The 22,199-nt window shown below is 34.8% G+C and overlaps 1 long non-coding RNA gene across 2 annotated transcripts in view; it reads left to right on the forward strand.

Annotated features, from left to right (window-relative positions):
* The window catches only part of LOC134483291 (uncharacterized), an 81,711-nt gene that overhangs the window by 22,680 nt on the left and 36,832 nt on the right, over positions 1–22,199 (forward strand). The window lies entirely within an intron of this gene.

A 22,199-nucleotide genomic window follows, 5' to 3' on the forward strand; every position in this document is an offset into this window, starting at 1 on the left:
TTAAATTCTAGTGATATCACATAATTAAATAAAAGTATTGTTTCTGATACATTATCATTCACAATTCTACAAATATTTGTTCCCACATTAGTAATCAATATATTATACTAGAATATTAATTTTTTTCCTAAGGATTCCTGACCACCTTCATGCCATAAATAAATCAAGCCTATATAAATAACTGAATAAAATAAGCAGAGTTTTAATTTAAAATAAAAGACAAGTCTCAGAAATCATATTCTATTAGCATTCACTCAAGTGTGGTTCAAATGGATGCACTACATTGTTAGGTACCTATGCAGTGTAGACACTGTACAGACAGTGTAGGCAGAGCTCCTACTATCAAGGAATTCATAATTTAGTTGGGAAGTAAGCCTGCAAACAAGTAAAAAAATGCAGATGGTAATTTCAGCATTTTCATGATAAAAATAAGCAAAATTTAAAAACTGGCTCAACATAATTTGTAAGAACAGATGGCAATAGTAGACTTGGTCTTCTTTCTGCCTCCAGTCTGTTGGATACAGGTACACTTGACTGGAAATACAAGTTATAATATTCTGGCTAGGGAACAAGAGCAGTAATATAAATCAATTTAATAAAACATTTTAATAATGCTTTTTGTTCACACCTTACTTTGTATACACTACACACAAATACACATGACACAGATAGACACTGTCAAAAATGAGATTACGAATAGTTGATGTGAAGCCTTAATGGCTATCAGTCCTATACTTCAGTGATTCTCACCCTTCCTAATTCTGTGATCATTCAATGCAATTCATAATGATATGGTGACTCCCCCACCATTACATTATTTTTGTTGCTACTTCATCACGGCAATTTGCAATTGTGATGAAGTGCAATGTAAATATCTGTGTGTTCTGATTGTCTGGGGTGAAGCCTGTGAAAGTGTGCTTAAAATGGAGGTATTTTATTCCAGCAATATGGCTGCTGTGGCAAGGGATCAAAAGACCTTTAAGATCTATATAACCTGACTGGAATACAAAATACACATTTTAATCCATAACAATAAAGATAAGGTTAGGTTGTAGAAGGAAGCATGCGTGTTTGAAAGTAACTTCTAATTGTGGGGCAGGCTAAACAATAATGAATCAGAGAACAAGTTGACAGGTTGAACCAGAGATAGGATACAGCCAACTATCATAAGAACAGACATGAAAGAGTAAATACTTGGAGAAGCATTGGGAGAGAGAGAGAGAGAGAGAGACAGAGAGAGAGAGAGAGAGAGAGAGAGAGAGAGAGAGAGAGAGAGAGAGTTAGTTTTAGTTAGACAGTTTTACAAAGACAAGTGGCAGTGGGAAAAAGATAAATGGGAAGAAAGAGTAAGCCAGAGAATGAAAAGGAGCCATAACATTAGAACAGGTTGCCAGAATAAGAGGCCAAGCAGAAAAGTTCTATAAGAAGCCAAGAGAATACAGTTTGAATCAGTCTGCTTGGAGCAGAGGTTGGATCAGAACAGCTGAATAGACCTAGACAACAAAAGTTCAAAAAGAGCAGGATGAGTTTATTCAACTAAAAGCCTCTGAGACAACAATTAAATCTGGCAAATAAAAGATACATTTACATATTAGACACACCGTGAAGCTCAGATACATAAGTTGAGATCTCAGCCATTTTGCCTCATTTGAACCTGACTTCAGTACATGTACCAAACTTAAGCATCATGTTTCATTCATGTTATATGAGTTAAAATATTAATATCTCTTCTGCTTTTATTTTATTTTTACATATTCCTCTCTGTCAGCAAATCGCACATCCAAAAATAGCATTTTTAAAGATAATGTATATAATTTTAAATATTTTGGGGGGACTGCGGTATGTCATATTTTTCAAAATACTGTTCAGATATTTATTCACATCTATTGTCATCTAGTTTATACACAATCTTTTTGCGTTGCTCTGTAGCTATGTCCTTTCTTATAGAAGCATTTCCTCCCAAATGGAAAAGTATTAGAAGTTACTCAAACTCAGAAGGAATTTGTGTGAATCAGGAGCCAGTCCTGGAGGACATATTCACAGAAAACAGTTATAAAAGTTGAGAGGATACTATGCAGTGGCTTCCTAGAATAGAGCTTCTGTGAATTGTGTGAATAGTGACAAATGTGGCTATTCTGTTAGTACTAATTCATACTCACGTAAGGAACTCCAATACATTCTAGTTCAGCAATCTGGGCTTTTTTGTTGTTGATTGTTCCTTTGGTGTGTCATTGACATCATAGTTCATGACAAAAGTCACGTTTATAACACTTTTCCACCAGAGATGTCACACAGCACACATCTAATCACATTTACTGCAGAATTATTCATAATAACATAACAAAAACTTATCTTTGAGCTTTGTGTCCATGTAAAACCATTGACTTGTACTAGGAATTCAAAACTCCAAATGTTCTTATGATAGACACCTTGATCTCAAGATGGTGTCTCAAAAACTGCAACCCCCTGACCTCAAAAATTAAAATAAGGAGGGCTGACCTACAGTTCCTAAATATTTTATACACAAAGTGATAGATCTTCTCTGTTACTTTTAACACTACTCCTATCCTCCAACTGCAAAAAGGACAATTACAGTCTTAGGAACTGGGGGAAAAAAGGAAGATGATGGTATTAATATGTGGCCGAAAGTGTCTTAACTATTACATTCTCTTGTTCTCAAAAAAATAAATAAATAAAAATTTATGGAATCTTTCAGAAAGTACATATTGGAGTCATAAAAATTCTTGGCTTGCGCTTGCCTAGCAAACGCAAGGCCCTGGGTTCGGTCCCCAGCTCCGGGAAAAAAAAAAAATTCTTGGCTTATTGTTCATGAGAACTGTGAGCTGCCTGACCAAGAAAACTAATAAGGGAAACGGTTAAAATGCATTTACATAGAGTCAAAAATATAAAATGATCTAGAAAAGTGAAACAATTTGTGAACATAAAGCCAAACAGAAAATTATGAATAAATAAATAAATAAATAAATAAATAAATAAATAAATAAATAAAATATATCACCAAATTTCACTGTGAAATAGCTCCCAGGGAAGTCAGATAGGATACTGAAGAATTGTAGGAAAGCAGAGGTAGGCACCTGTCACTGAGTAGCAATACCACAAACCCACCCATCTTAAAAGAGACCAGAGCTGACAACAATAACCCTGCCCAACACCATCACCACAAGATGATGAATATGGAACCAGTCTGAAGGCAATACTACCTACAGAATCATCAGAGGTTGCACCATGTGTGTGACACCATGTGTGTCGAGAATAGATGTCAGGGAGTTAACCTAGTAAATTAATTTTTGTAGACTAGTAAGCAGATAAGGGATGCAGCCCCTGAGAATGGTTTCACTTATTCAGACATGCTACAACATATATTAAAAATACTCAGTATGATAGAGTCACAAAACAAAAGAAGGAGAAACATGTATCATGAGAAAGACCAGAAGGGAAGAATAATTTTGAGGTATTCAAGTCCAAGCTAGGCACCTTCATCTACATTACTGATGACATTGACTATTTGGAGTCACTGCACTTGACTTAGTGAAAGTACTTGGTTGGGACACCTGCTATTGTATATTAATATATCCCAACAATATTCATATAAATTTGTATATATGTGTATGTATGGGTAATTATGACATATATGTTATGACAAGAGCAAAGCATATTTGAGCAATATTACATGAAGAACAGAACCAATAATTGCATCCATACAGTTATCTTGGACATCTACTTCCTCTTTATCTACCATACACAATTATACAATTATATATATATATATATATAATATATGTATCAAATATAAAACATATTATTTATATATGGTATAATTAATGTAAATGTAAATATTTTATATAAAAGATATATTATATATAATATACTTGAATAGAAATGAATATAAATATATAATTATATTTATAGCATATGATATGTAAATTAATACACAATACTAATACTAAAATATGTATAATATAATATGTTATATATTAGTGGTGACATATGTAATAAATACACTATATAAAATTGTTCGTATAGTGTATATATGTAAATATGTTTATGTATACATAAAATTTATATAGATTGTTATGTAATATATATAAAATTTTAAAGGATGAAACATAGTAAATATATTACACATAGCATTTTATATATGTAATAAAATATGTACTATAAAATATTAATTTAAATATTATATTTTTATGTTCATATGATGTCATATAATGTAAAATATGATATAATATATAGCATCAATGTATATATGATATATGTTATACTCTTGACAGCTGTATTTTGTGGCTTCAAGATTATTAAGAAAATTTTTAGGTGTGCTGATGATTGGAAAAATGTAGAATTTTCAATATATATATTTTAAAGTTTCTGCTTGTTGAACTACTTCAACAATTGCTTTTATAAAATAATTGTCATCTGATTAATTAGAAGCTAGAAAATTAATGCTTGGCAAGAGGTCAAATGGATAAACTATTAGAATGTTTACTTTTATAATGAATCATAGAGAATTAACTTCCTGATTAAATCTATGAATAAGAACTGTCCTGGTTAAAATAGAGAAAGAATACTGTGAAATGAACTAATCAATTGTTAATATGGTTATTCAACATGAAATGAATTTTGTTTTGATGTTCTAATATTCCTTAGAAATTGAAATGAGTGGGATACAATTATATAAAAAAAGAGTGATTTTGTATTAAATAAAGAGAAATTAATGTTTCTTTTGAAGATCTAATACCAAGATTCTAATACCATGAAAAAGTGATAGATAATTTTGAAAAAAATTAAAAGTTAATGATTTGTATGCTATCACCTTTTTTTCTCGTTTGCCTGGGTTTTATTTCAGAGAGTTGTGTTCATTTTTTTTAATGTTTTTGATAGTTTTAAAGTTTTGTTCATCTCAAACAGTTCTTCTGTCTCCATAATCATCTCCTGTCCCTTTTTAGAGCTTTGTGGCAACTTCTCAAACTGTCTTCATGCCTTTCAGGTCACAGAACCTCTTTATTCTGTTTCTCTGTTTTGCTTTTGCTAACCCTGTACACACCCAGGTTTTCAGTAAGTGTCCCTCACTTCTGTGTAGATAGAAACATCCTCCAGGATATTTTTTGTGGTGAATTTATAGAGAAAAATGTCAGTTACAGTTTAGTGAGTTCAGATGGTTGAAATCAAAACTGTATATGAAAAGTCAGGTTTGTCTGTATCTCAAAATAATATCAACTTCTTAGTTCATCATATTCCCTCAAGTAGAGCAGCACACCACACCAAACTAAACAAACATACAAAAACAGAAACGAAAATAAGTCTCAAGAATTTATTTTATACGATTTTATATTTTTAATTTATAATTACATTATTCACAACCACCCTTCCTCAGTTGAACCAATTTCCATGAATCCCCAGCTTCTTGTTCACTCTCAACTTCACTTCTACCTCTTTTATTATTGTTGTATTATTTTACATACATAAACACAATCTCTTCATTCGATACACTGCCTTATGCACTTATATTCTGGGCTGCACCAATCTCGCGTCTATACCCAGGGAATGACCAGACCAATTTCCAACTCTCAGTATTTCTCTTCATAACATTCCCGTGCTTGGACGCTGGTGACACTACAGCTAGTAGAAGCCAGCTTGCTGAGTGCTGTCAAATTTTCAAGTTCCCATTCAATACACCACACTGTGTTATTTTGAACACTGAACATAGAAAGTTTCTTTGAAATTGGAGGATTCACTGCACAATGTATTTGCTCATTTTAAATTTATGGCATCCATTATTGGCTTCCGGATGAAGAAAGCCTAGAGTTTTCCAGGAGGGCTTGTGCTTGGCTTCCTAGGACTGATTGGGTAGGGTTCCTTCTGTTATTTTGTGGATTAGTTTGAAGAATATTGGTATTAGGTCTTCCTTGAAGGTCTGATAGAATTCTGCAGTAACCCCATCTGGTCCTGAATTTCTTTTGGTTGGGAGACTTTTATTTTTTAATTTTTTATTGGATATTTTGTATTTACTTTTCAAATATTATTCCCTTTCCCAGTCTCCCACCTAAAACCCGCTATCCCATTCCCCTAACCCTTCTTCTGTGAGGGTGTTCTCTTGCCATCCACCCACCCCTTTCTGCCTCCCCATCTTGACATTCCCCTACACTGGTGGGTCCAGCCTTGGTAGGACCAAGGGCTTCTCCTCCCTTTGGTGTCCAACAAGGTCATGCTCTGTCCATGTACACTCTTTGAATGGTGGTTTAATCCCTGGGAACTCTGGATAGTTGGTATTTTTGTCCTTATGGGGTTGCAATCCTCTTCAACTCCTTTAATTCTTTCTCTAACTCCTCGAATGTTGACCAGGTTCTCAGTTCAATGATTGGCTGAGAGTATTCCCCTCTGTATTTCTCATGGTCTGGAAGAGTCTCTCAGGAGACAGCTGTATCAGTCTCCTGTCAACATGCACTTTTTTGATTGGGCGACTTTTAATGACTGCTTCTGTTTCTTTAGGGAATATGGGGCTCTTTAGATGGTTTCTCTGATCCTGATTTAACTTCGGTATCTGCTATGTTTAGAAACTTGTCCATTTCATTGAGATTTTCCAGTTTTGTTGAGTATAGGCTTTTGCAGCAGGATCTGATAATTTTTTAATTTCCTCAGTTTCTGTTGCTATGTCTCCCTTTTCATTTCTGATTTTGTTAATTTGGATAGTAGTGTCTCTGTGCAGTCTGGTTAGTGTGGCTAAGGGTTATTCTATCTTGTTGATTTTCTCAAAGAACCAGTCCCTGGTTTTTATGATTCTTTACATAGTTCTTTTATTTTCTACTTGTTGATTTCAGCCCCAAGGTTGATTATTTCCTGCAGGCTACTCCTCAAGGGTGTATTTGCTCCTTTTTGTTCTAGATCTGTCAGGTGTGCTATCAAGTTGCTATTGTATGCTCTTTCCAGTTTCTTTGTGGGGGCAGTCAGAGCTATGAGTTTTTCTCCTAGCACTGCTTTTATTGGGTCCCATGAGTTTTGGTTTGTCATGCCTTCATTTTTATTAAATTTTAAAAAGTCTTTAATTTCTTTATTTCTTCCTTTACCAAGTTATCATTGAGTAGAGCATTGTTCAACTTTCATGGATATTTGGGCGTTCTCTTGTTTTTGTTGTTATTGAAGACCAGTATTAGTCCAAGGTCATCAGATAGGATGCCTGGGATTATTTCTATCTTCCTGTATCTGTTGAGGCCTGTTTTGTGACTGATTACAGGGTCAATTTTGGAGAAGATACCATGGGATCCTAAGAAGAAGGTATATCATTTTGTTTTAGGATGGAATGTTCTGTAATTATCTGTTAAGTCCATTTGGTTCCTAACTTCTGTAAGTTTCTCTATGTATGTGTTTAGTTTCTTTTTCCATGATGGATCCACTGTTGAGAGTGGGGTGTTGAGGTCTCCCACCATTATTGGTTCAGGTTCTTTGTGTGCTTTGACCTTTAGTAAAGTTTCTTTTATGAATGTGGGTATTATTGCATTTGGAACACAATATTCATAATCAAAAGTTCATCTTGGTAGATTTTTCCTTTGAAAAGAAGTATACAGTGCCTTTCCTCATCTTTTTTGATAACTTTTGGTTGAATGTCGATTTTATTCGATATTAGAATGTCTACTCCAGCTTGTTTCTTGGGATCATTTTCTTGGATAATCTTTTTCTAGTCTTTTACTCTGAGGTAATTTATGTCTTTGTCACTGAGGTGCATTTCCTGTATGAAACAAAATGCTAGGTCCTACTTAAATATCCAATCAGTTAGTCTATGTCATTTTATTAAGGAATTGAGTCCATTGATGTTAAGTGATATTAAGGAGAAGTGATTGTTATTTCCTGTTATTTTTGTTGGTAGAGATTGAATTATGTTTGTGTGAATATCTTCTTTTCAACATGTTGCAAGAAGATTACTTTCTTGCTCTTTGTAGGGTGTAGTTTCTCTCTTTGTGTTGGAGTTTCCCATTTATTATCCTTTGTAGACATGGATTTGTGTGAAGATATTATATAAATTTGATTTTGCCATAGAATATCTTGGTTTCTCCATCTATGTTAATTGAGAGTATTGCTGGATATAGTACACTAGGCTGGCAATTGTATTTCTCTTTGGGTCTGTATGACATCTTACCAGGATCTTCCAGCTTTCATTGTCTCTGGTGAGAAGTCTGGTTTGATTCTGATAGGTCTGCCTTTCTATGTTACTTGACATTTTCCCCTTACTGCTTTTAATATTCTTTCTTTATTTTTTGCATTTGGTGTTTTGATTATTACCCTCTACCCACAATTCCATTCTCAAGTTCCAGGGACATGAATTCGAAATAAAGGAATAAATAGGACTAAGACATTTGGATCATATGCTTAACAACTCATGAATTTCTCCTGGTTAATTTTTCCATAAAACGAACATTGAGAGAAGCATGGATATGATCAAATTTACATAGAGAAGTTTGGAGTGATTAGAACGTAACTAGAAGCCACATCCTTACCCATTCCTTGTATAAAACACGTGTACAAAGACTTAATCTGTGCTTTGTAAAGCTTCATCTGCCCAGGAGCATTTGTAGTTTACTGAGCCACTTTTCTTGCAGGTGGATCATGTGTTCTCTAAGTTGAATCAGAGAGTTTGTTTTTTTTTAAATTTTTTATTGGATATTTCTATTTAAATTTCAAATATTATTCCCTTTCCCAGTTTTCCCTTTATGAACCTGATACCCCATCTTCCCTCCCCCTTCTTCTGTAAGGGTGCTTCCCCACCCACTCCATCCTATCTCTCCACCCTGACATTTTCCTACACTGGGGTATTGATCCTTGAAAGGACCAAGGGCCTATCCTTCCACTGATGCCTGACAAGTCCATCCTCTGCTATATATGTGGATGGAACCATAGGTCCATACCTCTGTACTCTTGGGATGGTGGCTTCGTCCCTGAGAGCTCTGGGGGATCTGGTTGGTTGATATTGTTGTTCTTTCTGTGGGGTTGCAAACCCCTTCAGCTACTTTAGTCCTTTCACTAACTCCTCAACTGGGGACTCCATTTTCAGTTTGATGGTTAACTGTGAGCATCTGCCTCTGTATTTGTCAGAGCCTCTCAGGAGACAGCCATACCAGGCTCCTGTCAGCATGCACTCACTTCCTGGCACCCACAATATTGTCTGGGTTTGGTGGCTGTACATGGTCTGGATCTCCAGGTGTGGCAGTCTCAAAAACAGAGAGTTTTTAAGACACTTCTAAAAATGTTTTTCTCATGTGAATCCTTGGCAGTCAGATTTGGATCTGCGAACATTACTTAAAATTCAAAGTCTGCTGAGGTTTAGAATATCCTACATCATTAGTTAAATAGATTTTACTCATGGGCTTTATGTCAAAAAAACTCCCTTGCTTCACTCCCTTTCTTTTTAATATAGGAGTTTTTCTCAGTGTTTTGCATTTTGAAAACATTTTATCAGTCCTTTGGCTTGCACACATGTGTCATTACCTAGTAAAGCACTTTGGGAATGCTCTTTTAAACCTACCTCTCTGGCAATAAACCTCCTTAAATTACACTGTGTTTAAAAGGTAACAGAGCATGGTGTGATTCATAATTTATTTGATTAAACTCTATTTGCTCTGCTGTTTTTAAATACTAAGGGTTTTGTTGTTGCTATTGTTACTACATGGGAAAAAATCCAAGTATGTAGGTAGTTTAGGGCAGGTGGCTCTAGACCTTCAATTGTGTGGTCAATATAAACTGACACTATGGCTGGTGTGTTCAGATCTTAATCTCTGGAGGTAAGCAATGATTTGTTGGAAATTTAAGAACATTTGAGAATCCTCTTTCCCACATTTCCAGAAGAAGTAGAAGAAATAAATAAGCTGATTGGTTTATACAGATTTTTGGATATGTACTTGCTCAAGGTCTTAAGTAATTTCAGTAAAATATCTTTTCTATAACTGATGTGAAAATGTGTGTGTGTGTGTGTGTGTGTGTGTGTGTGTGTGTTTGTTTAATGGTCCAAACTAAATATATTTCAGATTCTAAATGCAAATTATTTTATTTTAATTCTTTGACATAAATTTATTTCAGGAGTCAGAATCCCAAACAGATAATCAATAACTGGCATGTTGTTCCCTAATTGCTTAAAATGAAAGATAATTGTAATATCTCACTGTGGTGGTTTGAATAATAATGGCTCTCCAGTAGCTCATAGATCTGAAGGTTTGATCACCAGGGAATGACACCATTAGGAGGTGCAGCCGTGTTGGTATAAGTGTGGCTTTGTTGGAAGAAGTATGTTGCTAGGGGTGGGCTTTGAGGTTTCAGAAGTTCAGGACAAGCCTAATGGTTCTCTCTCACCCTGCTGCCTATGGAACCAGAAGTAGAACTTTTAAGCATCATGACTGTGTGCACGACAATATGCTTACTGCTATGGCAATGATGGACTAAATCTCTAAAAGTGTAAGGGTAATCCAGCCCCAATAAGTGCTTTCTTTTTTTATGCTCTCTCTAAGTGCAAATTATAAAAATAGATTTAATATACTTATTTAAATACATGACTGTTTATATGTACAAATTGAGTACATTTGTTCAGAACAGAGGACATATTTTGGGAATGAGTTCTCTCTTTCCATTATATTTTCCAGAGAAATCCAAGTAAGGCTTGCCAGTGAGTAACTTTACCTGCTGATGTGGATCCATCTTGTTGACCTCAAAATATATGGTTTTGAAATGACTGAAATGCGATTAGGTTATATTTTCATCATTTTATTTTTACCAAAGAAAAGATTATCATCACTATTCATTTATTAAAAGAATAAATATGTACCATAGCTCAATTCTAGACCCACAACAAAACCTAACAATAAGTACATAAGGAAAAATTTAAGTAATTAAAACACGTTATTAAAGTTTGTCCACGTGACTACTAAAATGAGGAAATGGGTCCCTTTAGTAACTTAGCGATGCATGATTTAGTTCAATTTAGCTTGTGTTTTTATCACATTGTTGGTATGATATCATATCGCACAGATTTATGAGGAAACATAAGAAGCTAAAATATTACCAGTTTCTCATGAGACAGTGATAGGTATATAGAGTTTTCCCCAAAACCTCTATTCAACTTCTAACTCCCTGGAACCTGAGAAAATGTGCCTTACATGGAAAGTGAAATTAGACTCCGGGGAAGTAATGCCAGTTATCAGCTGACTCAACAAAAAGAGGTTGCATGGCATGATGTGGGCAGCAGATCCAGGGTGATCTCAGGGTTCTTGTAATGGAAGGAGGGAGGCAAAGGTTTTCTTGTCAGTATTTGAGTGTGTGAAATAAGCAGCATCTTGGAAGTAGAAAACAGGGCCATAAAACTGTCTTTTAATACCTCCAAAAGAGAAACAACCATCTTGCAGGTGCCCATGTGTATGAGACCAGTGTTTGCTTCTTTTACCTAAAACACAGGATATCATTGGTTTTATTAGGTGGATCTGCCTACTTTGCAGTAAATTTGTAAACCATTAAAAATACGAAAACATCGACCTTGTCCACTTTATCTATATTTCAGAAGCCATCAGGTGGTTGTTGTTATATACCTGAGACCAATATGTATTTATTTTTGTTTGTTGCATTTAATTACTTTCTGGTGTCTTTAAGTAATTGATAGGAGTCAAACAATTACTTCTACACTTTGGAATTTGTAAAGCATATTCATACCCACCATCTGACTTTAGACTGTACAGTAAAGAACACCAGTATACAATATTGAGTTAAGCTTACAGATAGAGAAAGCTGCAAGATATGAGATAAACTTAGCTGTTTCACAGATTTTAAAGGTAGAACTTTGTGTACCTAGCCTTTGTTTGAATTTTACAGCCTTGTGAGCTTTTATTTCTCAATTAATTAGCTCAGTCACTTATATTGAGAAGTGAGTATTCAGTAATTTTTCATGATACCAGAGATATGAAGCAAAGTAGGTGAGCTCAATCATTTTGTAACAATTCTGCACATAGAAATATCAAATAAATATATAGAAATAATTGCCCAACAAAATGATGTAAAATAATTAATGAAGGCAGATTCAAGACATGTTTAAATTTCTTTCAAACACAGTTTAAAATATCATCCATTAAATGATATACATATGATGTATGAAGTAGTATTCAAATGAAAAATCAAAAAGTTGGATTGATGTAGTTAATTGTTTCAATGTTGAATTTCAGATAGCAATTGGAGGGAGAATAGGCTCTTCGTGTTTGAGAACAAGAGTTCAGAGCTATCTGTGTTTAACAAAGAATGATTCAGATGAGACAAATCTCAGGGAGCTAGTGGGTGGAGAAGCAGGATACCTTAATGATAATGAGGTAATACACAAATATACTTTAGGAGTGGGAGGGAAGAAAAGATGTGTGATAATGGTGAGAGTGTCAATCACTTTCCCAGTGAGTTTGTGGAACTGATAAGAGTAGAACAAAAGCTCACATCTCCCTAGTGATGTCTTGCTGAGAGAGTCTGGGAGGAGCTCTGAGAAGCCTTTAGGAAATGGTGAGCTTTATATGCTTCCCAGTACAAACCTGAGGTCACTGTGTACTTGGGGAAAACTATTAGATTAAAGCGTTCTACCAGCAGTGAGCTCTGTGGAATAGAGCATTATGGGAAAAGACAATGAGTGAGAACAGGCATGGTGGCAATAGTAATAGCCATTATTTTCAGCAGTCTGTCTCTGTGGGAATGAGAGGAATAGAAACTGTAGTGCATAAAAAAAAGAAACAAAACAAGGGTACATCTGGTTTTAGAGAATAGATTAGCAACAATGAGAATGTAGACCCAATCTATATAGGTGGCATGATGAATTGAGAATCATGGTGTTCAAATGTTACCACTTTCTACTTTTGAAATCTTGTATATGATTTCTGAGATGTTGAGATTCACATTCTGAAACTTTAAAGTAAAGATAGTATTGCTGATTTCAACAGTTTGTGAGGGTGAGAATTCAGAGCCTGTGAAGGAGTTTTAGTTTTCTTCACAGGGAGAGATAGAGATGTATATGGCCTTGGAGAAAGTTAGACTTGGTATGATAAGGAAGCACTTCAAAGAAAATCAGGACATCTGGAAAGAAACCCACTGAAGTTTCCTCTAATGATCAGCTGACTTTAAAATACTGGCATACAAGAGAAAACAAATGGAGCCACTTTACAACTGTGAAGGATAAAATGTGATTCCTAATTATAACTTCATACCAAATTGTAACAGTGCTTTTTTCTACTTTAGACATTTTATCAATAATCTCTATTGCCTTGCCTCAAGGTTTCCACCAGTAAGAATTCAGAACCTGAAGGAAGTTGTGTAGAATCAGCAAAAGAAGACTTGGATCAAGAAGTGCAGTTCACACACTCTGTTTACTAAAGTAACACAAGCCACCTTTATTTATAGATCCATTTTTTCAAAGCTGAAGATGGTTTCCATTACTTTTTCAATTGCTCACAGTCTCTTTTAAGAACTTCCTATGTTTAACAATAGCGTGTACACTGCACTTTTCCCCTTCCTTCTTCTCCTCAGTCACTGCAGTTTCCAGTTAATATCTAACTTAGCACATCGGTACATACCCAAGTGAGAGTGGTTGGGAAGAATTGTCGTTAAAGTATAGAGAGGTGATAGACTACACACTTAAAATTCTGTTTTAATTATTGGCATCTAGTGTCTGCACACATCCAAATCAGGAGATCTAACTCCTCTAAAGCCTACAGCTCTGAGCAAATTAGTAACCTGAATCAGTTCTTCATCCTTGCTTGGCTTACCTCTGAATGTTTCTATTAAGTCTTGAGACTAATGATCCAGCAAGGCCTTGCTAACATTTTGACAATCACCTAATTATTGTTTGGAACAGTTGCATGGACAAATTGCTGCCAGAAAGAAGTTCCCATCCTGAAAGAACATCCGTATGATGGCTGATGTACCTAAAACAATGCACCATGTTGCCTCAAATGAATTATCTCTATTAATAAACAGAGGAGTAGTGATCTGTTTCATTCCCACAATCCTTGGAGGACAAATGAGAGTGAATCATAGCCCCAGATTTCTTTTTCTGCTTCTGGGGAAACATCTGTCACAGACAAAATGAAAAGAAAAATGGCTATTAGCCAAGGCAAAACTTCAAATGGATGGCAGAAGTGAACCAAGCACCCCCTTGGGAAAGGTCCTGAGATTCTCCAGGAATATCTTCACATTCCTTGCCATGTGGGGACCCAACTACTTAGCTCTATCTGTAAGGAGAGCCAGCCATCTGCATTTCACTTACATGCCTTTTGCAGAAGCTTAAGTATCTTCAAAAATATAATCTTTGAGCTAATTGATGTGGAGAGTTGTAGGTTGATGTTATTATGAAGGTGAAGGCAGACACAAGATAAAATGAGGCTGTCTGGATAAGAAGGATGGGAGGCAGGAACAGAGGTTTCAGAAGGAGAAGAGGGGGGAGAGACAACATGGAGGCAGACATAAACAATCCTTGCCATGCATGTCTACATAGATACAGGTTCTTATGAATATTTCTTAAGGGATAGATTCTTTTAATTGATTATTTTTATTTACATTTCAAGTAGTATCCCCTTTCCCAGTTTCCTGTCTATCCCATTCCCCCTCCCTTCTTCTATGAGGGTGTTCTCCCAGCCATCCACCCACCCCTTCCCGTCCCCCCCCCCGACATTCCTCTACACTGAGGGGTCCAGCCTTCTGATCTAAATCTCTTCATAGGTCATTTTGAAAGATTAATTTTAAGTCATATATTATTTAATCTATTTTAGACCACCCTTTCCCTTATTTAAATGATGCTATCATCTTAATGTCTTTTCATATTTTTGTAAATTTAAAATTTTAATATGATCAATACTCCATCTAGCACATAAACAATTTCTATATCTAAATATTTACAGAAGGTCATTTTTATTGCTTCCAACTTTTGTTAATAAACTAGTAGGTACAGGTCTTCAAATATACAGTTCCCATTCATATGGGTAAATACCATCAGGCAGCAGTTCTAGTAGCTACTATTAAAAAGGTTTAGAATATCCAAACCATATCAAAGCAGCTGCATCATGTTGTAGTCCTATCAGCATTCATGACGGCTCTTCATCCTTCATCATCAGCAAGATTTGGTGTCCTGTGGACTCTCTTCACTTTCTTGAGCAGGCACAAATGTCTTCTCAGTGCTTTCCTGGGAAGACACAGTAATAAACATCTTCCTTGCACTGATTTCTCATCCAAGTGTCTTCTTTGGGGAGGTACCTCTTCGAGTTTTTATAATTTTTTACCTGGGGAAAATTATCCTTTATAATTAGTATTAAAGAACAATTGAGATAATCAGTGGTTGAGTATATGCTATTTCTGGTGGGAAACCTAATTCATTTCCCAGCACCCACACCAAGTGGTTCATAACCACCTGCACCAGGGGCTCAGACAACCTCTTCCACCCTCTGCAATTACCTGCAGTCAAATTCATTTACCCAGAGGCAGTACACAAACAATTAATTCAATATTATAAATAAATCTTTAAAACTAATATTTATTGGCTTAGAGAAGCCATGACTTAAAGCAAGTCTCATTGTGCACAAACACTAAGATTTGATCATGGATATGATTCTAAACATTAGAAATAATTGACATAAAACACTTTTCATTCATGGTTTGATGTCAACTATAAAATTCTGAGCTGGGGTGCCCATTAAACAACCCATAGAATCACTGCATGTGTTCTAAATAATATCCTAATTGATCAAAGCGAGTGGTCTGCCAATTTGATCTAGATATGATAAAATAATTATTTACTATTTAATAAATAAATAATTCATTTTGTTTTAAGGACCTTCTGACCTAGAACTCTGTTAAGAATTATTTTCACAATATTTGCCTTCAATTTTATAGATAGTGGGGAGAAAGAGTAGAATAGAATGATTCATTTGTTTAACATGTATTTAATAATTATAGTTGGCTTTGTTTTAGGTTCAGAAAACTGCAGAATGAGAAAAATATTGAGAGGAGCTACATTAATGTAGGGCTGTCTGACTATGTGCTAACATGGACTGCTAGTTTACAAGAAAAATGTTAAAAATGTAAAATCAGGGGTTGGGGATTTAGCTCAGTGGTAGAGCGCTTGCCTAGCAAGCACAAGGCCCTGGGTTCGGTCCCCAGCTCTGAAAAAAAAGAAAAATGTAAAATCAACAATTGATATCTGATTTATGAGATAGAGGAATGTTTGAAAGGACATCTAGCCAGATAAGCTGCCTGAAAGAGGGGAAGCTTGCCCAGAGCTAATAGAGAACTGGACTCGAGACAGGAGCAGTGACAGTGGAGATCTTGGCCTGCAGAGACTACCAAACTAAAGAAAGAATGATGGAAAGGTTGTGAAGTAGACATGTGGTTTGTACAGTTAAGAATATTTAGGAAGGCCTGTTCAGATAGAGCAGACTGAACGAGGTGAGCAGTGATGGACAACTTCTCCCATTGCTCAACATCTATTTCTGTTTTAAGAAAGCAATAAGAAATAAGAAAGAAAGAAACTAAAGAAAAAACATAAAAATTTCATGTACAAAATAAAATCTCCTTGCATCAGCTTCTCATTAAGCTGGAAGAGGAAGTAGGCAGTTTAAGTACAATAGCACTTTCCCGGGATAAATCCCAAGCTGTAAAATGAGTATAGGAAACCACATTATGTTTCCCACGATGGCTCTTAGAAAATACAATAAAACATTACCATGTATCCCTTTCCTGTACTCATTCCTGTTAATATCACTTTGAATATGTTGAAGAGGGCAAGACCCCAGTTTGCTATTTTAGAACATCTTGCAGCCAGGAATAGCCTCCCCGAAATAGACAATACTACTGAGAAATCAGGAATATTGTAGTAAGAAGTCAAGAAAATATTTGTTTCATGACATGATTGAAAGGCAAAAAGATGAGGCATTGCCCCATCCCAGCTCCATCCCACCACTGAATGCTTTTGTGAGGTGAACTGAACACCAGGTGTGCTGAACCTGCTAGTGTTTGAGGCAACCTCCCTGACAACACCACTAGCAGCTGAACACAGGCTAGAAACTGCAACTCTCCCCAATTACAGCAGCGGAGAAAAGCACTTCTGTGGCTTTTTTATTAGCAGTGCTTTCTGATACCCACAAATACTACCCTAATTACTGTAACTAATTGTGTTTGCTAAATTAAACGTCTAATATGGGCATGCTTACGTCTTCTAAGTGGTATTCTGCTACACATCGTTGTTGTTCCTGATACAGTTGCTCACAGCTCAGTGGATAGGCAATAGGCACAGAACAAGGCAATGTTTATTGGATTCTAAGGGACCAGGTAAAGCACTGGTAATCATGTTAGCAATGTGCTGAGATAAATGTGTTTCCAATTCTCATTCTGCAGAAGAGAATTCTGAAGTATATGAGAATGTAAACAAGAGTCCTAGGACACATGGTTCATAATAATCAGGGGAGGGTTTAAGCTAGGCTATGGAAACACTCCCTATAATCACTCCTTGACCTGTGTCCTAGAACTAATGAACTATGAGATGTTTTAACAGACAACTAGAATTTTATCTATTAACTGTTACTTTGTCATAGTCAGTGAAAAAATGAGCTAATGTGGGACTAGGTTCCCCAAGGCTGTATGTATTATATATAATACATTTATGTATAAAATGTCACATATATTCATATGTGTATGTTTATATTACTATATGCTTATCATATATATTTGAATTCAACAACCATACATTTTTATCATTATCTTTTGAAGGGATAGTCAATAGTAATTGATAGGTTGTTGGAAAATATAGTAGGATTACTGACAAAATAGTTCCCCTACAATCACTGGAGTGGAAAATGGCTAAGTGATACTTTTTTTTTGGTCATTTGGAGCACTATTTTAAGAAAAATAGTGACAGATTGTTAAGAGACCAAATACACTCATTATATTTTTTAAGCATAGTGTGCTTCTGTTTGTTCGGGAAATTGGAAGCTCTGCAAACATTTGGACACAGCTTCCTCAGCTGCCAAATGTTATTCTTGAGTGTAAGGGCCCATTCAACATTCTGGAAGAGTTTCAATGTCCTGCTGATGGAAAAATTCCCAGCAACTCACAGTACTGCTGTCTGTACAAGGCTATGAGAATGCTGGGAACAGATTTCATAGTAAAATGACTTGTAACAGATAAATAAGTGGGGCACAACCCTTTGGTGACCAGAGTCTTATACGTGTTATTATATGACTTTGTTAAATGCTGACATACCTTTAGCCACTGGTTGCCATCATATGACATCCTGTGAGTGTTAAGGTCATCTAGCAATGGTATTTCTGTCAGCTGGGCTTCTTAGCCTTTCTTCTTGTCCTGAAATCATGGTTACATTACTAAAGAATTTTTTACTATTTTGTTAACTATTAACAACTACATGTGAAATTCAAAAATTGAGATATGTTCTATTTTTAAATCTATATATGTATTATGTTATATATATGCATAAAGTAAATATTTGAGTAGATTATTACATATACAATTACATTATTACATATTACATGTAAAACTTTGCATATTAGACATTGAACATTACACATTATGTTATATATCATATATTACACGATATATTTATTACATACTCTATATATTGAACTCACATAGCTGATACAATTATTTAAAAGGCTACATTATGTAGAACTATTTAGTATATCTGTACTAGAGAATTATATATTCAATTATATATTATATATTATTATACTGTTTGATACATGGAAAGCATATATATATATGTATATATATATATATATATATATATATATATATAAAACACTGTACCTCAGATAAACTGAATAGATTTCACACAATGTGATTTATATAATGTTATCCATGATATGAGATGTATGCTCAATTAATTTAGCTTGCTCTTTCATTTTAAGTTCTCAGAAATACTTCCTTTGTATCCTAATATTTTGCAAAATTATCAGGTTATACAAACTTATTATGATATGAAGTTTCACATTGTGTTAAATCCATTAGTTTATCTGGGTTAGAAAAACATATATAATATATCATATATATATCATATATCATATATCATGTATATTATATTGTATATCAAGCTTCATACATCATATATCATAACATGTATATTTATATATTATGCATTATATATTATATGTTATACATTATATTATACAATATAGGTTACATAGTATATATTATACTATATAATATTATTTGCAACATGTCATGTATTATATTACATAATATAGACAGTGCATATGTATATATTACATATACATTACACACATACACACACATATATATGTGTGTACCCCAATAAACTGATTGTATACAATGTGACCATTTAATTTAATCAAATTGTTGTGAAATACACACCAAATTTAATTTAGTTTGCTAATTAATTTTAAATTCTCAGGAATACTTCCTTATTTTTTATTATTAAATGAAATAGCATCTTCTCAAAAATGGCCACCCTGCAATGAATAGCTTAATAGGGGCACCAGTGGAAGGGGAAACCCTTGGTCCTGTCAAGGTTGGACCCCCAGTGAAGGGGAATATGGGAGCACAGTAAGGGGGATATGTAGGGGGAATACCTTTATGGGGGAGGGAGAGGGCTTATGGACAGGAAACCAGGAAGGGGAATAACATTTGAATTGTAAGTAAAGAAATATATCTAATAAAAATTTTAAAAAATGGCTACCCTGGTGGTTAAATGATAAAGGTTGTCCCAGTTTCTAGCATTTGAATATTCAGTTCCTAGTGGGCTGTTTGTCAAGGATTATGTGTAATATTGCTGGTATAGCTATACACCTGGGGTTGAACTTGTTCTTTCAAAATTTTTAGTCCATTTTGAGTTAATGCTCTCTGCTTCCCTTTTCTGTCTTAAGATGTGAGCTCTCAGCTGCTGATGTAGCTTGTTTTTAAATACTTGTCTTATCATAGCAATAGAAAGTAACTATTACAGCTACTCTTTCTCTATCTATCCTTCTATTTCTTTCCAGTGAAACTAAAAGTGTTCTATGTGGCTTCTTTCCATATTTCCAGCCTCTAGAATGAATGCCTCTCTTAGACTGCTACACATTTAATATTTGAAGAAGAGGCTGGCCTTTTAGGTGCTTGTAGGATATTTAGTGAACTCACTAAGGATAGCATGGGTCTGAATTCTTTGTGAACCAAATTAATGACCAATGAACATCACAGCAAATTCTTAATGCATGTCTTATATCTCATCTGTGAACTGTGGGCATCACAGGATGGGATTAGACTCATCATATGATGTCATTCCTCTTTTTTTCCACTGTGATTTCACAGTTTAATCTGGACAGCAAGAAAAACACATTTAAATGTCAAATTCAATACCTTTTTGTAATCATTTGGACAAAAGAGTCATTTGCTCTACATTGGAATAAGTATACATTGGTTATTTTGTTTGACCCAAACACAATGTTTTATCTGGGGGATCATATAATTATAATCGAGAAATTTACTTAAAAATTTTGATCTTAAGGTCTTGGATAACACTTAATGGCGTTATAGTTAAATGCATATGATTAATATTTATAATATTTTAATGTTTTGACCATTGTATTCCAAAAAGTTGTAGTCAGTTTGCAAAATACCAAGATAAAATAGTAAATGTGTTTAGCAAAATTACTTTTCTCACCCCTAAAGCATAATTTCAAAATGTTATGAATAATAGAAGGGAGCTCCCCAAAGCAGGGTGTTGCAAGCTTATTGTATCCTTAGCTTTTGGCTGGAGAGTAACAAAATATAAGAAAAATCAAAACTTATCATTATATGACTTTTCTTGGGGAGAAATGAACATATATCTACACAGAAAGTGGTACTTCATTGTATAGATGTACCACATTTTCTGTATGCATTCCTTTGTTGAATGACATCTGGGTTCTTTCCACTTCTGGCTATTATATACAAGGCTGCTATGAACATAGTGGAGCATGCATTTTTGTTTTATGTAGGAAGATGTTTTGGATATAGGCCCAGGAGTGGTATAGCTGGGTTCTCAGGTAGTACTATATCCAATTTTCTGAGTGATCTCCAGACTGATTTCCAGAGTGGTTGTACCAGCTTGCAATCCCACCAACAAATGGAGGAGTGTTCCTCTTTCTCCACATCCTTGCCAGTATCTGTTGTCACCTGAATTTTTGATTTTAGCCATTCTGACTGGGATGATGTAGAATCTCAGGGTTGTTTTGATTTGCATTTCCTTGATGACTAAGGATGTTGAACATTTCTTTAGGTGCTTCTCAGCCATTCAATATTCCTCAAATGAGAATGTTTTGTTTAGCTCTGTACTCCATTTTTAATAGGGTTATTTGGTTCTCTGGAGTCTAACTTCTTGAATTCTTTGTATATTTTGGATATTAGCCCTCTACCAGATATAGGATTGGTAAAGATCTTTTCCCTATCTTTTGTTGCTGTTTTGTTCTAATGACAGTGCCCTTTGCCTTACAGAAGCTTTGCAATTATTTGAGGTCCCATTTGTCTACTGTTAAGTATTAAAAAAACTATAGTATACAGCAGTGATTTTCTATGTTTATTTTCTTCCTAAATATTGTCTCCTAATGTGTTTTCCTTATAGGTAGAATGCAGTATGAAAACACTCAAGTATTAATTCAATGGATAGGGGCAGTGATTTTTTTGTTTTGTTTTCCTTTGTTTTGTTTTCAGGAAATGACAAAGACCCAAAATTTTCAACTAAATTTAACATTACATATTTAAACAATTTTTCAGAACTGACAAGATTACCAACATCTATGCACATCTAGGAAACATCCTTAGTTTACACTAAATCAAAAATGTGTTGCCATTGATTCAGTAATAGCACTCATTGTGAAATACTAAAATAAAATTGAAGTATTTCTGCAGAAGACTTATCTGGCAATGTTAACTTCACAGCAAGCTGACCCTCCTCACTCACATTTCAACACAATGGGAAGAGATTCAGGCTTGTGTTAAAAAAAAAAAAAAAACAATTTTGTTCTAGCACTACTTAGGAGCCACAGGGCTCACCACAGATTACATTTTGTTTTGTTTAAACCAAACTACACCCGGAAATTTCAACAATTTTCAAGAGAAAAAAATAAAGTCTATTTTATGGTTCCCAACTATAAACTCAAGTAGGGGCTCCAATGATCTCGTTTATAAATACTTTAGACTAGGTA

The sequence above is a fragment of the Rattus norvegicus genome, chromosome 1 (genome assembly GCF_036323735.1).
Source record: "Rattus norvegicus strain BN/NHsdMcwi chromosome 1, GRCr8, whole genome shotgun sequence".
In the NCBI taxonomy this organism is placed as follows: Eukaryota; Metazoa; Chordata; class Mammalia; order Rodentia; family Muridae; genus Rattus; species Rattus norvegicus.